This window comes from Gopherus evgoodei, chromosome 2 (assembly GCF_007399415.2).
Source record: "Gopherus evgoodei ecotype Sinaloan lineage chromosome 2, rGopEvg1_v1.p, whole genome shotgun sequence".
Lineage (NCBI taxonomy): Eukaryota > Metazoa > Chordata > Testudines > Testudinidae > Gopherus > Gopherus evgoodei.
Genome location: NC_044323.1, coordinates 150802553 through 150819956, shown reverse-complemented (window position 1 = coordinate 150819956; position 17404 = coordinate 150802553). Strand labels below are relative to the sequence as shown.

Sequence of the window (17404 nt, the reverse complement as noted above, 5' to 3'; positions counted from 1 at the left end):
GTTTTTAAGTGATGGTAGTATACAAAAAATGCTCTGCTCAAAGCATATCTGCCCTGAGGACTACAGTAGGAATACCCAACCATGATACCATTGCTAAATGCAGCAATTAAAGATTAGATTCTACCACACACCGAACGTCTCTCAAAGTAGCACTTTACAGCAAACCTATCCAAGTAGAACGCATCAAAAGCAGAAATCAAATTAACATTATAACAGCATCTCCTAGCGCCACTCTAACTAAGGTCTGTCAAGTCATTCATTGCATAATCCCTCTGTCATTTGTTAAAGGTTTATGCTAGGTAGCTGCTCTGAAAGGAGCCTTTCATATGCTGAGTGAACTGCAAATAGCTGCTTTTATACTGTTCAAATATGGATACACTGCTGAATACTTTTCACCTTCAAAGCACGTTACAAATATTAACCTGTCTTCACATTTCCTCAGTTTATCAGTGAGTAAATTGATGCACAGGGACATAAAGGCTGACATCATCCTGAGTATCCATTGGCTGTGAGTGTCCTTTTTCCAGTGCCTAAACTGAGGCATCTACAGCCTAATATTTAGTTGCCAAGCACCTGCCACATCATCTGAAGTCAATGGGAGCTATGGGTGCTTAGCGCATTGGAAAAAGCAAGCCCTCGGTCTTTCAAGTTGGGCCACCAAAGCTAGTGGACATACCCTTGTGAAAATTTTGATTTAGTGTCAGAGCAAGGTGGTGTTAAATTGGGATTAGGATTTGGGCACTCCTAAAACTTTGCCTTCTTACTAGTATACCTCTTTTCTCCTTTCCTATGGCCATCGCTTGCAATTTACATAGTGCATCTACAGTGCTTTGAGTTATTAGTGCTTTATTCTTTAAGAAAAGGACACTGAATACCAATTCCATTCTTGTTGTCTATTTCATGTTGTCCAGGTCCCAATCATGCTCTGATCAAGAGTGCATCTTTTTTTTTTTAAAGGTATCGCTTCATTGCTTGAAATACTTGCAACCAAATGTGCTGCAATATCAGGAGCGCAGTTTAATTTGTTTGTTACCAGCCGTCTTGGCTCAATGACCCGCCAAGGCCATTTTGATATCCATCTGCTATCACACACAGAGGCAATTACATTCATTGGTGTTATTTATATTACCCGTCATGTTGGTTTCTCATATTTTGCTCCAGTGCAAATCTATTTCTATGACAGTAACCATTTCACAGATTGCTTCTGTTAGTGTAGACCTTGTACAGTGGTTGAACCCGTATGTTGAACATTTTAATCAGGGGAAGCTATAATAATTAATACATGACATTTATATAGTGCTTTATATGCACAAAGTGCTAACAAACATTAACCCCTTCAGGTAGGTGAGATTGCTCTAAAGAAGGGGAAGAGAAAGGCAGAGAGGTTAAAACTAAGGCAGCATTTTGTATGCCTCCAGTTTTGGTAACCCAACTTGAGACACCTTAAAGGGCCTGATTTGGGTGCTAAGCTCCCAGATCACACAACTACAAGTTGTTCAGCGCTTCTGCAAGATTAGGCATCTTGGGTTGGACACCAAGAAGCAATGGCTAATTTTGAAGATTTTTATCCTTTATCCATTATAAGTGCAGTCACTTTTCACTCACCAGGAGAATGTGTAGCCATGGGGATTTGCCTGATGTTGCAAAGGTTATGGTTCACGTTCCTGCCACAGATAGACTGGTTTTAAGTCCAGAGGGGGACTTCTCACTGACACAGATTCTACATAAGTGTAACTCCACTAGCTTCAGTTCCATTACTCCAGGTTTAAACCTATGAAACAGAGGCAAGAATCTGGCCAGTTAGTTCAAATCATGAGTGGTAGAAGATGAACCCATGGGAATTGATAGAAGCCCCAATTAATATTGGATTGAGGAGAAAAACACACTAGAGAACATTCTGTAGAGAGGCCTCTTGGCACAAGCCAGTTAATGGAACAGATGTCCAGTGGGTCTTCTAATTCATAGTGACTATGAAATGTTGCTGTGGATAGTGGAGCTGGGGGAAGGTCAGTCTCAAGATGAAAGATACTGTAAACTCAGCATTCTGATACACATTGAACTTAGCTGTTTGGACAGTCAGCTGTATGGACAATTCACTCTAAGTATCAATTATCAAGCCCTGAGTGTTGAGACACTGCAGCTGGTTGCAGGTGTGTGCCAAGTGCCAGTCCGAAGTTGTTTAACAGGGCTTGATTATTCCAGGCATCTGTCCAACTCTGCATTCCAATCCCCTCTTAACCAACACTTCTCAGGTGTCCAGAGGATGTTTTCTGTTTTAGTGAACATGTCAATCAGCCCCTCCCCGCCCACCGCCCTTTCGGGGTAGAAATTCTGCCTTGAATGAAGAGGCAGTGAATAATGGGAATAATGTTTTGAAATGAGTAAGCCCCAAACAGGGTGAAGAATCAGTTTGGATGCAACAGGGAGGTGTAAATAAGATTAACGTGCTGAAACTGAGTGAAAGAAATCTTAGGCTGAGTATCAGGAAGAATGTCCTCGTGCAGAGAGCTATTAATAGGCTTTCTGCATTGAAATCCAACCACAGAGCTCAAGAAGGCAAGTCTTGTCCCCATTCTATAGCTGGCACAGAAATGTGAAGCAAATTATTTAATGTCACACAGTGTCAGAAGCAGAAGGAGAAGCCAGATTTTCTGGTCCCAGTCTAGTGCTCTGTCCCTGCTTGTACTCTATCTTCAGACCATCAGAATGGTCTTGTGGTTAAGGTACCTGCATTAGGAATTCCTGGCTGTGCAACAGACTCCATTGTGCTACCTTGACCACATCTCAACCACTATCTGCCTCAGAGGATGAGATTTTTTTCCCTACCATTGAGAGATGTTTGGATAAACTGATTAATGAACATGGTGCAGTCAGATGCTATCGTGACAGGGCAGAGCATATGGTACTGAGGTGTTCAGAACTACACACACACACACACACACATGCCCCATATTTTCCAAGGGAGGCCAACCTGGGATATAAAAAGACTCCGAAGCATTACTCAGATCTGCGTTCAATAGGTATAGGAGGTTTTAATGGTCTGAAGAAAATTCTCTTCCATTTCACTCAGGTTTCTTTTCCTTGGTACTTGTAATATTGACAATAGTAACCACTGGAATCAATGTCTACTGACAGCTGTCCCATGTCAGTGGGATTAAACTTTGGCAATCCTGACCCAGGTCAGGTGACTGAAACCAGGAAATAAAGGGTGGCCTTATCAGCACCTGTGTGTCATGCCCTTACTACAGGTGCCTGCTACTCCTCAGAAGAACCACGTAGGTCATGAAGTGCAGTACCGGCTATGGCAGGCAATCCCGTCTGATCCTCCCATTCATAAATTTATCAGGCTCCATTTTAAACTATTCGGTTGTTTGCTCCCACTACTGCTATTGAAGAGCTGTTCCAGACCCTTCTTCCTCTGATCCACAGAACTCAGGAGTGCATACGACGCAAAACATTTTGAAGAGGAGCAGAAAATCTTAGTTTTGAGGTAAAAATGCACACCTTTCCTACCATCTTTACACATCGTAAAAAAGAGGATGACCAGGATGCCTACATGTCTTGTCGTGCTCTTGAGCATTCCACAACACTTGCTGTCACCGCCTTCCTGACCGTTGAACCAGGTTTCCTCAGTCAGCTGGATCCAGCCTTCGCATGCAATGGGTAGACAGGCCCTAACTCACCGAGGATCTCAGACTCATCGGCTGTCCTCACCTGGTTTAGCCCACCAGTCGAGACGGTTTCTGGGGTGTGGCCGCTGTCGCATGCTGACAGCTACTTGGAGCCACAGGTGAGAGCTGGGTGTCAAGTGGGGACCAAAGTGGATGAGCTACTCCTAGGAGTATGACTGCTCCCCCATCAAAGGTACTACCCGTCCCTGACAACCCCATACACCCCACTGCACCCTGCCCTGTCTCCAGCCATCTCGATTCTTGTCCTGCCACTGGATACAAATAGGAACTGGGAAGAGAGAGTGAGGTTGACGTCGCACAACTCTCCCTCAGTTTAATCCAATTCACATGCAAGTCTCAACATCATATCATATCACATCATATCAAGTCCTGTGGCAATGGGCGAGCGACGAAGCAGCAGGTGTGGATACACTGGGAGCTGTAGCCACAGACCTGCACACAGGCGGCTCAGGTATAATGGTCATTCCTCACTGACCGAAGCAGCAGTGGAGCTCTGCATCTTCTTGAGCTTTCAGGATTGCACTGCTCACCTCTGCAGAATGAGGAGGGGTCTAGAAAAGGTGCCTTAAACATTGTCTGCTTCACCTTACCCTGGCCAACATACCGCAGCTGGCGGGGATCCCATAAAAGCGGTCGAACAAAAACAAAACTTAGAGTGACACCGATCACCATTGGCACATGGAATGTGCGCACGCTACTGGACAACATCATGGCAGACAGACCGGAGAGAAGAACAGCACTTGTTGCCAGAGAGCTCGCTTGCTACAACATTGACATTGCAGCCCTTAGCGAAACTCGCCTTGCTAATGAAGGACAGCTGTCCGAGTCAGGCGGAGGCTATACATTCTTCTGGAGTGGCCGCAGCAGCGATGAGCGTCACGAATTTGGAGTTGGCTTCGCCATCAAGAATCATCTTGTTCGCAAACTTGCCAGTCCTCTCAAGGGTGTGAATGACCGACTCATGACAATGCAGCTTCCACTTCAAAAAGGAAAACAAGCTACTTTGACCGTGCATATGCTCCCCCAATGACCAACCCAAAGGATGTGAAGGATAAATTCTATGAAGAACTAGATGCTCTGCTATCATCAGTGCACCGCACAGACAAGCTGATCCTGCTTGGCGGTATTAACGCAGGAGTCAGATGCGATGCCGCAGCCTGGAAAGGAGTCATCGGGAAAAATGGAGTGGGAAAGTGTAACAACAATGGCCTGTTTCTGCTGAAAACTTGTGCAGCACATGACCTTCTGATCACCAATATGGTCTTCCACCTCCCTACCCGTAACAGGACTTCATGGATGCATCCCCGTTCCAAGCACTAGCATCTGATCGACTATGTCATCATCAGGAGAAGAGACAGACAAGATGTCAGGGTTACAAAAGCTATGTGTGGCGCTGACTGTTGGATGGATCACAGGCTCATAGTATCCAAAATGAAGCTCCGTATCATGCCTGTAAACGGGCGCGACTCACCCCCGTGGTGCCTCCTGCTGGTCACTTTAGGAATTAGCTCAGGTTCCAGTGGAGCTCTCTCTGCAGGCCGGTGATAAGCCTTGTTTCCTGCTACGGGCCCCATGTCCCTCCCTGGACCCCAGTGCCCCTTTTATGTGGGGTTCTGCCCCCTGGCAGCAACCCCTTTTCCTTAGGGGTTTCCCCTCCCTGGGAACCCCCCACCCTCTATCCCTTTGCTTCAGTGTAGGCTACTGCCAGTCATTGTCTAGCCCCACGCCATGGGGCAGACTGCAGTATCAGCCAATCATCATCAGCAAAGGGGTTTGGACCTGCTGTCTTGGCCTACCCCTGGGTTGCACCCTACAACCCCCAGTACCTCCTGGCCTAATTCTATGCTGCAGCCTGGGGCTTTCCAGGCAGGAGCTCCCCAGCTCCTCTGCCTTTCCCCAGCACTGCTTTACCCTAGGTACCTGCTCTGGTTCTCAGCAGCCAGGCCCTTCTCCCTCTATAGGCAGAGGAAGACTCTGTGGGCTCCTGGCTTCTCTGCCCTTATATGAGGGCCTGGGCTCAGTTTGGGGCGTGGCCCTAGCTGCTGCCACTTCCCCAATCAGCCCAGCCTAAAAGGCTGCTTTCTTCAGCCCCAGCCCTTATCCAGGGCTGTTTTAACCCTTTCAGGGCAGGAGCAGGGATTCACCCTGCTACAATGCCGAAGACACGACCACAAGGCTATAAGGCTCTCAAAAGGATCAATGTGTCGAAGCTGAAGAATAGCCGCATCACTGAAAATCTAGCGGAAGACCTAGAGAAAGAGCTTGCTGATCTTCGTATTGAGGATGACGCTGAGAAAGACTGGGAGTGATTCCGCAACACTGTCCATACAGCTGCATTGAAGGTACTGGGGCCCTCCACAAGCAGGCGGCAAGACTGGTTTGATGAAAATGATGCAGAAATCCAGGCCTTACTTGCTGAGAAGCACCGCCTGCATCGTGCATATCAGAACGACCCATCCTCAGCAGCAAAGAAGACCACCTTTATCAACACTCGCAGAACAGTGCAGAACTGACTGTGCAAAATGCAGGACTTGTGGCTGAGCACCAAAGCAGATGAAATACAGGCGTATGCGGATAGGAACGACTATAAGCAGTTCTATGAAGCCATCAACACACTGTATGGTCCACAGTCTTCTGGGAGCTTTCCCCTCCTGAACTCTGATGGCACTGTGCTCCTTACAGAGAAGACACAGATTCTCCAGAGATGGGCTGAACATTCTGAAGCAGTTCTCAACTGCCCCTCAGTCATCAATGATGAGGCCATTGACAAGATGCCCCAGGTTGCAGTTAATGACTCCATGGATGCTTCACCAGAAGAAGACGAAGTGAAGAAAGCCATCAACCAGCTGTCAAGCGGCAAAGCCCCAGGGTCAGATGCCATACCAAGAGAGGTGTACAAAGTCGGTGGACCCGTGCAGCTACGGAAACTCACTGAGCTGTTTCAGTCCTTCTGAAAGCAGGGATCCATTCCATAGGAATTTAGAGACGCGTCCATCGTGCACCTCTATAAGAGGAAGGTCAGTCGCCAGGTATGCGACAATCACCGTGGAATCTCGCTGCTCTCTACAGTGGGGAAAGTTCTTGCAAGGGTTCTGTTGAACTGATTGATCACTCACCTGGAGCAGGGCTTACTGCCAGAATCACAGTGCGGCTTCTGCAAGGGACGTGGGACTATTGACACAATCTTCGCTGCGCATCAGCTACAGGAGAAATGTCAAGAGCAGAATCGTGAACTCTACACAACTTTTGTGGACCTCACGAAAACGTTCGACTCTGTCATTCGCCAGGGCCTGTGGAGCATCATGTCGAAATTCAGCTGTCCAGACAGATTCATACGAATAGTACGTCAATTTCATCACGGTATGATGGCTCTTGTCCTGGATGACGGTGAAACATCTGAGGCCTTCCCAGTCACCAACAACGTCAAGCAAGAGTGTTTTTTAGCACCCACTTTGTTCAGCATGATATTCTCTGCCACTCTGACTGATGCCTTTCAACACTGCACTGAAGGAGTAGGCCTGAAGTACAGAACTGACGGGAAACTATTCAATCTGAGGTGACTGCGTGCCATCACCAAGGTGAAGGAAACTGTACTTCGAGGCTTTCTCTTTGCCGATGATTGTGCTCTGAATGCTAGTACAGAGCCAGAAATGCAAGCCAGTATGGACAAGTTTTCATCTGCATGCAACAACTTCGGTCTTATCATTAACATCAAGAAGACTGAGGTCATGCACCAGTCAACTCCCCACACTCCGTACTCAGAACAGTCCACCACTGTAAATGGACAGAGACTTCAGGCAGTGGACCACTTCATGTACCTGGGCTGTACCCTTTCCCGAATAGTGTCAATTGATGATGAAGTAAACTGCAGAATTACTAAAGCCAGCTCTGCATTTGGCCAATTGCACTCCAACGTCTGGGAACGTCAAGGGATCAGCCTACCAATGAAGCTGAAGGTCTACCAAGCAGTGGTGCTTCCAACTCCGCTGTACGCCTGTGAGACGTGGATTGTCTGTCGGAGTCATGCACAAAGGCTCAATCACTTCCACATTTCCTGTCTGCGAAAGCTTCTAAAAATCAGATGGCAGGACAAAGTGCCCGATACTGAAGTCCTTACCAGAGCCAGTCTGCCGTCAGTTCACACACTGCTGATGAGAGCCCAGACCAGATGGGCTGGACATGTCGTGAGAATGTCAGACGAGCGCATTCCTAAACAGCTCTTCTACGGAGAACTCACCCAGGGAAAGCACTCCCATGGAGGACAAAAGAAGCGGTTCAAGGGCATGCTGACGACCTCTCTGAAGTCCCTTGAGATCAACACCGCCACATGGGAAACCTTCGCACTGAACCGTCCAGCATGGCGCAGCCTCATTCACACAGGCAGTAATACCCCTGAGGCGAGGCGTACTGCTGAGGCTGAAAGAAAGTGTGAGCTGCGCAAGTCCAGAGCTGCCCGCACATCATCGACAGTGCCATCACATGTCTGCCCAATGTGTGACAGGACGTTCCACGCCCGAATCGGACTGATCAGTCATCTTCGGATGCACAGAGCCCGGTCATCGAGTGAATGAGTTGTTGAGGTCTTCATTGACAACAATGGATGAACATCATCAAAAAAGAGGCATAATCCTACCTTTTTTCTATTCAGGCCACCTTTAAAGCCAAACAGTAGTGCAGAATTAACTTGCTACATGGTGTAGCTTCAACCAAGCAGTCTGGCTAATGAGAGGAGTGAATATGTCCATCCGCTGGGAGGGTCTCAGACCAAGGGTGCAGCCTGATCCCAAATGTCTACACTGCAAGAGCCCAAGTGAGCTCTCCCAGGCCAGCTGCAGCTCTTTTATCTCACTGTAGATGTACCCTCTGAGGCAGTGAGATGGGGTGTGTATAGACCCCATCCTACTACAGCCTCTTTGGGTCTGTCCACACTACATACAGAGCCGAGGCTCTGACTCAGGTCTGAGTCCAAGCCCACTTTCTGTCCACACACAAATCAGTCTGACTCAGGCCAGCAAGAACTCAGGATGCAGGTCCTAAGACGCTGCTAAGGGGCATGGGTCAGTTGAGTGGACAGTATGGATGCAACTCAGGCTGAAGATCCAAGTCAGAAGGTCTGTGTAGTGCAGTACGGACGCATTATCGTGGCTGTGAGACCCGGATCCAGCAATTGTAAACCAGGTTTACAGTGCATTGTGGATGCTCAACCACAGGCTTGGAAACACTGAGTTCACAAGCCCTAGTCCCACAGTCCCAGGTTTACAATGAAGTATAGCAGTGGTCCCCAATGTGGTGCCCACGGGCACCATGGCACCTGCCGGGACATCTATCTGAGCCCGCATACTGGCCAGCGGACAAGCATCCACTGAAATGCTGCCGAAAAGCAGCAACATCAAGAGGCTTCGCTGCCGAAAAACCATGTCATCAAGAGGCATCGCCACCAAAATGCTGCTGATTTTCGGCGACATTTCGGCGGCGACGCCTCTTGACGTTGCCGCTTCTTGGAGGTATTTCAGCAGATACTTGTCCACTGGCCATGGTCCTCGGTGGCTCGTCATCCAGCACACGCCAGATGAAAAAGATTGGAGACCACTGGCTTAAGCAATAAAGGAGGAGGGCCCCCAACTGTGTGCCTCAGCCCCACATCAGTTAGCCCTCTTCCTGAAAAGCAGGATATGTGAGGGCAGAGGGTTCCGGAATAGCTTTCTTACGCCCTGGGCTTGGCACAAGCTAATGCTGCCAAGACTGCAGCTGCTTCAGGCTCTCAAGCGAGTGCTGCTCTTTCCCTTGTACCACAGGGTGGCAGCACTGCCAAGAAATCGGAGAGGGGACAGCAAGCAAGGGCTGGAGAACTGATTTAAAATCCTTCCAAGGGTCCATGTTTATGAAGGTTCTGTTCGTTATTATTACCCTGTAGCATCTCTGAGGCTTCACCACGGACTTGGTGCCAGACTAGACAGCCCTGGAGGGCAAGGGCCTTTATCTGTGTGCAGTACAGGCAGTGTCCGCGCCTGCTTACCTCACTGCCCTGCAACTGAGTCACCGCTCAGCCCTGGATGGAGCATGTCTAGGGGTCAGAGGAGAAGTCATTCTCCCTAGCATATGCAGCCCTGTCCAGACCAGCCAAAACTCACACCTCTTTCCATCCACCAGGACACCCATGTGCACTCGCGCCATTCACAGCAAACTCCCTTCTGCCTCTGACATGACAGCCATCCACAACAAACTCAAATGCGCCCTGCGAAGGTTAGAGTTAAAAGTCATGGTACCTACAGACGCGTACCTAAGAGGAGTCTTGTTACTGCTACTTCCGTCGTTAGTTCTTTGGGGCAGGGACCGTCTTTTTGTTCTCTGCATGTGTACAGCACCTAACATAATAGCGGCCTGGTTCATAACTGCAGCTCCTACGTGCGACAGTAATGCAAATAATTATAATTGTATCTTAAAAGCCGGAGATCTGAATTAAAGAAGTGCAATTGTATGCTGGATATGAGAGGAAGCCTGTTGGAGATAAGCCTTGTGTTTGGGTGTTAAGCTGGCTAGTTGGTAAGGCATGTGATTTGTATGTAGGCTGGATAGTAATTTTGTCAGAGGAAGTGTTGACTTCCTTTATTTGTGATTGTGCCGAAAGGAAATACTTTAAGCAAGCGTTTTGAGTGGGAAAAGACTTAAGTATTGCTTTGAGAAATTGTAAATCTGGTGGGGTTACTCAATATTTGCAAGGCTCTTTGAAGATGCCAATACTGTTTTCTGTATAAAATACAGCATCCTCCCCATGTTGTACCTTGTGTAGATCAGAGAAGTGTTTGTTCATTTCATGGATTTCCTGAGCATGGCAGAATATGGTTGGTAACAGAGTAGACAACATCATCAAAGGCACGAATTAGAAATTGTACTTCTACAAGGAGCAATATATTTTTTCAACACTGCCCACACACCCATCTCAGTCATGTTCCCTCAAAATTGCAGGAAGCTATGTATTGTGGAATAGGTGTCGTGATGGATCCCTCCCTACTATTGATAGGTAGAGCTGTCATTTGGGTGGAAAACCATAGCATAAGTCTCTAAGGAAGCTTCATGAGATACAGGATTTGCACAGATTACCTGCATAGGCATCTTTGCCCAATTTTGGATCTTACTTCCAGTCCTATGATCCTCAAGTCACAGTGGCTAAAAAAAAGTAGGCTTTGATTTCAAGACTCTGACATACAAGGTGAAGTTGAAATCCCACTTGCAAAAGGAGCTGGGTGAAACTTCACACGAAATGTTTGTTTCTTAAAAAATGTAGTTTTGATTGACCTGAAACTAGTCACAAATTTGACATGAAATCACCACATAGTTTTGGCCCAAAAATGTTGTGAGGGCTTAAGCACCATTCACAAAACCACCAGAGGAGGAAAGGCCACCTTGAAGGATTTTAGCTCAGCAGGTAGGATACTCACCTGAGAATTTAACCCAAATCTTCCACATCCCAGGAAAGTGCCCTTAAACTACGGGGCTAAAGGTTGGAAAGGCGATATGGTGGTAGCTGCTTTTTCACCAGTCTAGCACTTCATATCCTTTACTCTTATGTTAAAAAGTGTCTGAAAAGTAAATGTTTCCTTGAATCCAAACAGACTGGCTGGTTAACTTCAGAGCTGCCAGAGAACTGGAGGAATCAGTTATTCACTTAGCTCTTGTTGGAAATCAAAAGTAAATGAAATTAAGTCGTCTGGACTTTCTAGCAGCTCTCTTCTTCCTCACTTCATGTAGGTCCATTCAGGATTAATGATTTCCAGCCCCACTGGTTCCAAACCACAAACTAAGCTCCCAAGACAAAAGTATAACATTTGGGAACTAAGTCAATTCTCATGTCTTTGAGAGTTTAAAGGAGTATCAGCTGCAGTCAAAATCTCATTGCACTCCTTTGTCAGATAAAAAGGACAATTAATACAATCTAATCAGGCATTTCAGTGAGCTACGCGTGGCAAATAGGTAAGATGTTGGGTGTGTCCAACAGGTGTTTTCTGTGTTTCAGTGTAGGGTTACCACATTTATCTTTCTACAGTCAGGAACTTCCCCATCTGCTCTACTATATTCAAATCATTTGCTCACTCCCTATAACTTAGTGCTGTCATGTTAGCATACCCTTCCTTCCCCGACCTGAACGAGCCCTACTGGTTGGTTTTCTCCTGGCCGCTGCCAGTGAGATTCATGCAAGCAAAAAGAACCCTGTAGAACAGAGTGGATGCTTTCCTACCAGGCTGTCTGCAAATAGCTCATCAATACCATGAACCATTGCTTTAAAATAAAACACATAAGCAAGCCACCTCCTTAGCTATGGCACACAACACAAACACACCACCAATTCCCAGACTCCCTTTTCTTCAGGATTTCTTGTCCCATAATAACCCTCTCCACTCCAGGATTTCCCTCTCATAGAAACTATTTTTCCCAGCATGCCTTTGGGATGACCCTTTAAATTGGTCAGAGCTGAACTTTTACTGTCCTAAGTGACAGTTTTGCAAGTGACTGCTTTTTGCTATACCTACCTGTCTCCCAGCGGGTGAGTCAGGTTTGCTTCTGTTATGTTTTTCTCCATTTTTCCTTTCCCTGAGGAGATAGCATGTTCTAGTCCTTTAAAGCAGTGTTTCTCAACCAGCTTGCTACCTTCCTAATCTTTATCAGGGAGATCTCAGGGACCGATGCCAGTCTGCAGACTGGTCATTGAGACACACTGCTTTAGAGAATAAAGAGACCAGAGGGAAATAGAATAGGGATGAGAGGTATACACCTGGCTTCAAACTCAGACTGTTTATAGGTGGGTGCCATTTCATCGATTTCAATGGAGCAGCATCCACTTAGGGAAATATTATTGGACCTGCTCTATATTTTGGGGGCTTGTGGTAGAATTCAATAACATTATAAAGCACCTTGTGGTCCCTAGATGAAAATTACTATAGAAAGACAAAGGCAAAGTCACTCTTCTTGGGTGGGGGCGGACCCTGAAACCTCATAACTTTAAATTGCTTTAAAAAGGGGGAAATTGGCCTTATTATCCAATAAAGAAGCATAAATCTTCATAGCATAAACCCAGCTGCCTGTTAATTGAAGTTTTCTCCATTAACTGAAATGCCACTATGGTAACCATTCTCAGCAATGTTGTTCACTGGAAGTCTTTTTTTTAACATTTTTGATGGGCAGCAGAGCTAATTCACAAGCGTGTTTGTGCAAAATCAGTGCTTTAAACAGTCATCTCTGAAATAAGGTTATTGAGGACATCTGCTTGTCATCTGTCCCATGAGTCAGCTCCTTGTCATGTGTCCGGCAATAGGACTTTTTTTCCCAACACATGCCATTCTCGTTATTTAAACTGATAGGTGAAAAAGTAAAACGCTTTTGGCATATACTGTATGGTCTAATTCTGGGCCCCAAAACACTTAAGCTGGTATTTGAGCCTATCCTTATTCAAGAAAGCATAACTTTAAGCATGTACTCACATGTGTTATGAATACAGATGCATTTGATCAATGCCCTAGGGAGGTGCTCAATACCTATTAATGCTATGGGCCTGCTCCCACTGAAATCAAAATTACTTCAATGGGACTAGCTCCACGGTGTATTTGTATTCAGCACCATTCATGACTTCTCCTATGAAATGAGTCATTTTTCCCCCCTTCATACTGAGGACCTGATCTTGCAAGATGTTGAGAGCCTCTGGTGATGCAGAACACTTAGAACACTCCCAGAAGGTCCTTATGCACTTTGGTACTAATGCTATCAGTTACAGTCAGGGCTTTTCCTACCCTATTGCAGCAGCTCCAGTCACTTTGCCTGAGAATCTAGGAAGGCGTTGGCTACAGAAACTACTATCATAGGTTCCACAACAGGCTTGGAAGGAGGATGAGAGCTGGTGTGTTTTTTCCTTTGGTTCTCTTTGGGCTGATTAATAATTATGGATAACAACGTCTTGGATTCATGTTGTATCTTTAATTGCAAAGGATCCCAAAGAACTTGCCATGCTGGTGCTTAGAGATCATTGAAGTGCAGCCACCTCTGGGCTGGAATGCAGCAGCTGAACAGGAAGATGCAGCACTAAGAACCAGTTAGGACAGGAAGTGAAGCATGCCATATCTTGTGATAAAAGTGAAGAGGGCAGAGGATAACCGACTATGAACGTAATTTGGAATTTATATAGAACTCTCTGATTAATACACCTCTTACAGAAAGGTTTCTTGAAATCGTCAATGATCAAAAGTGGTGAGAGCCTTAATTTTAAACCTCCTGCAGAATATGGTATCCCAGAAGCACAGCACTCTCTAATGCTATGCTAGGTTATTGGAGGCACTAAAATGATTTCATTGTACTTTCGTATATGGGACTAGGACTTAATACCTCACCAAACACACGCACTTGTTTTAAGCAGTGGTTCTCAACCAAGGGTATGTGTATCGCTGGGGTACACAGAGGTCTCCCAGGGGTACAGCAACTCATCTGGATATTTGCCTAGTTTTACAATAGGCTACATAAAAAGCACTAGAGAAGTCAGTACAAACTAAATTTCATACAGACAGTGACTTGCTTATACTGCTTACAATGAAATGTAAGTACAATATTTATATTCAAATTGATTTATTATGATATTATATGGTCAAAAATGAGAGAGTCAGCAATTTTTCAGTAATAGTGTGGCTGTGACACTTGTATTTTTATGTCTGATTTTGTAAGCAAGTAGTTCTTAAACAAGGTGTAACTTGGGGGTACACAAGACAAATCAGACTCCTGAAAGGGGTGCATTAGTTTGGAAAGCTTGAGAGCCACTAACCTAGGCCACCGCATAGCCCTCAAATGTCAGTTTTCACAGAATTTTCGTAAAATGGATACCCTCACATGAAACAATGAGAGATTGCAAATATTTTTCATATCATAGAATCATAGAATATTAGGATTGGAAGAGACTTCAGGAGGTCATCTAGTCCAACCCCCTGCTCAAAGCAGGACCAATCCCCAACTAAATCAGGGGTTCTCAAACTGGAGGTCGGGACCCCTCAAGGGGCTGTGAGGTTATTATATGAGGGCTTGCAAGCTGTCAGCCTCTACCCCAAACCCCGCTTTGCCTCCAACATTTATAATGGTGTTAAATATATAAGAAAGTGTTTTTAATTTATAAGGGGGAGTTGCACTCATAAGGCTTGCTATTTGAAAGCTTCACCAGTACAGAAGTTTGAGAACCACTGAACTAAATCATCCCAGCCAGGGATGAAAAGAAATTGGTGTTCATCTGAATTCAATAGAAATTTTAAATGGCTCACTTTCTTTCGAAATGATCCTCCTTTGGAATAAAACAGCCAACATCTCAAGCATTCTACCAAATTAGACACTTTTTAAAAAATTCAATGCAAAATGCAAAAAAAATTAGTTTTGAGGGGTTCGAATTTCACAGTATGCTAAAAAGCCTTATTTAAAAATCGGGAATATATCAAAGAAATATTTACCGTTTAAAGGCTTAAGAAATACTTCTAGTTCATAGTCCTGCAATTGGATATGTCTGGGTGAATCCTTGTGCTTGTGTGGAGCACCATTGATGATCTCAGATACAACAGTGATGAGCACAGTATAAAATCTGAGCAGAATAAAAATGACACTGGAGCTTTGAACAAGCATTAGAATCTTCTCTTGCAAGATTGGATTATACTACCTTAAAACAGGCAACTTTGTAGTAGTGGAGGTGAGCACTTTGATGGCGTTTCATAGATAATTACACCAGGTTTATCTTTTGTACGGTACAATATGTATTATGAATCTTCCCCCAAATGAGTAGATTGATAGTGTCTTTTAAAAATCCATTTAAAAACATGGCATATGATACAAAGTTGATCCACTGATGTTGAACTGAATTCCTAAATTTTCTGCAGCAGTAACTAGTCACTTAATGTCTGTATATAAATCACAAGTGTAGACATAGGGGAAAAAAGGCTGGGGTACTTTGTTGGCAGAGTACTATATGTGTATTCATACACTGCTTGAGGACATGGGGATGTGAAGAAAGAGGACAGCTGGTGATTAAGTGATAGAAGAATGACTGAAGGAGCTGTCACAGAATTAGTAACTACGTTCCAATTATGGGGCTTAATTCTGCTTGCAATCATGTACGTTCCAATCCTGCAATAAACTCTGTAGAGGCAGAACCTCGATTAAATTAATGGGCTCTGTGCAGACATAAGATTCTGTGCTGGGAGCTCATTTTAGGATTACGGTCTTTATTATGGTGACTCTAGTTAAAAAAAGACACCTTCTAACTGAGCAGACTAATCCCATGTGTATATTTAAAATTGTTTGCTGACTTAAATGATAGGTTACTTTTTTTGGTCAGTTTCTTGATGAAAAACATTTGAATCAAAATAAAAACTTTTATTTCTAACTAAAATGCTATTTGATTTCAATTTTCAAACATCTCAACATGTTTTGGGGGTTAGGGGGTTGTTTTGGGGGGCTTTCCTTCCCTTTCATCCCTTTCCCCCCAGAAATGGAGAGTGAATCGAAATCAGAAATATTTTTGTTTTCAAAAACAAAAAGTTTCACACCAAATTTCATGGAAAGGTATTTTATTCACCAGCTCTAAACAAAAACCGTCTGCACTGCATTTTACACTTATGAGCTCTGAGCTGGCAGTGGGGTTGCCCATCTCAACTTGAAGACTGTGTTGAACAAGTCTGTCTCCAGTCAGAATTCAGAATGCACAAGATTTCTACAGGATCTCTTGGTAGGTACTAATTCCACCCCCGAAACTCTTTGATTTAGCTGTGGCTCATTTAGTCTCAGCTCAGCACATCCATCATCAGGCGGTGGCTAAACACATAACCTAGCCAAACTCTGTGGAGAAGAACTGAAGAGAAGAATCTGGTCCTATTTCTTTTTTGTAATAATGGCCATTTAAATAGGTGGAAAGGGCTGCTCTTGGGAAGAAATGAAGGGAAATCCAAACGTGGCTCTGAACTGGGGGAGATGATCAGGGAGAGAGAACGGAAGGGCTGGTGTGTACCACTTACAATTCACTTCTGTCACTTGCTCAGATGAGAAAAGGCTCTTAGAGTAGGACAAATTAAGTAACAATGTCCCTGTGGGTGAGGAAGATGGAGTTGATGCTACCCTCTTTCAATTGGTCCCTAATCTCCTGGATCTCCAACTAAAAAATAGCAAACAAAGGAACTGGCAAGAAGACCATTTTTTACCATATACATTATTTGGATCCTTCCCTCCCAAAAGACCGAATGTGGGAAGTTGATAACATTAGTCTAGAAAGTTAGCCTTTTTGTCCATGTATAGCTGTCATGCCCCATGAGACTGTAAAAGCAGATGCTGGAAAGAGATCCCTTGCAGTCCGCCAGACTCATTCAGTCCATCTCTTATTTCTCTTCAGCTGTTTGCTTTTTCTCCACCCTTTCGTGAAGCTTCTGATTCTTCTTGATTTATTCCCAGGGATTTCTGGGTGATGTCAGTAGCAGGAGAGAAGCCATGCCCAAGTTTCATAGCAACACTGTACACCTAGTAATAGTTAGTGACTGATGCAAACCACACAAAAACATTGAGAGGAAGACTGTGGAGTGAGGAAAAACAATTCATGGCTGGGATGCTATTGGACATTTTAGCCCAGGAGCATATCTGAGCTACTAACGATAATGTTGGGGAGGATTTTCCGGGCTTTCCCCTCTACAGACAAATCACTGATTTCCCAG

General features: G+C 45.0%; 1 pseudogene; it reads left to right on the top strand.

Moving 5' to 3' along the window:
- Nucleotides 1-4308: 4308 nt before the first annotated feature.
- On the top strand, nucleotides 4309-13778 carry LOC115645008 (annotated as a pseudogene).
- The last annotated feature ends 3626 nt before the right edge of the window (nucleotides 13779-17404 follow it).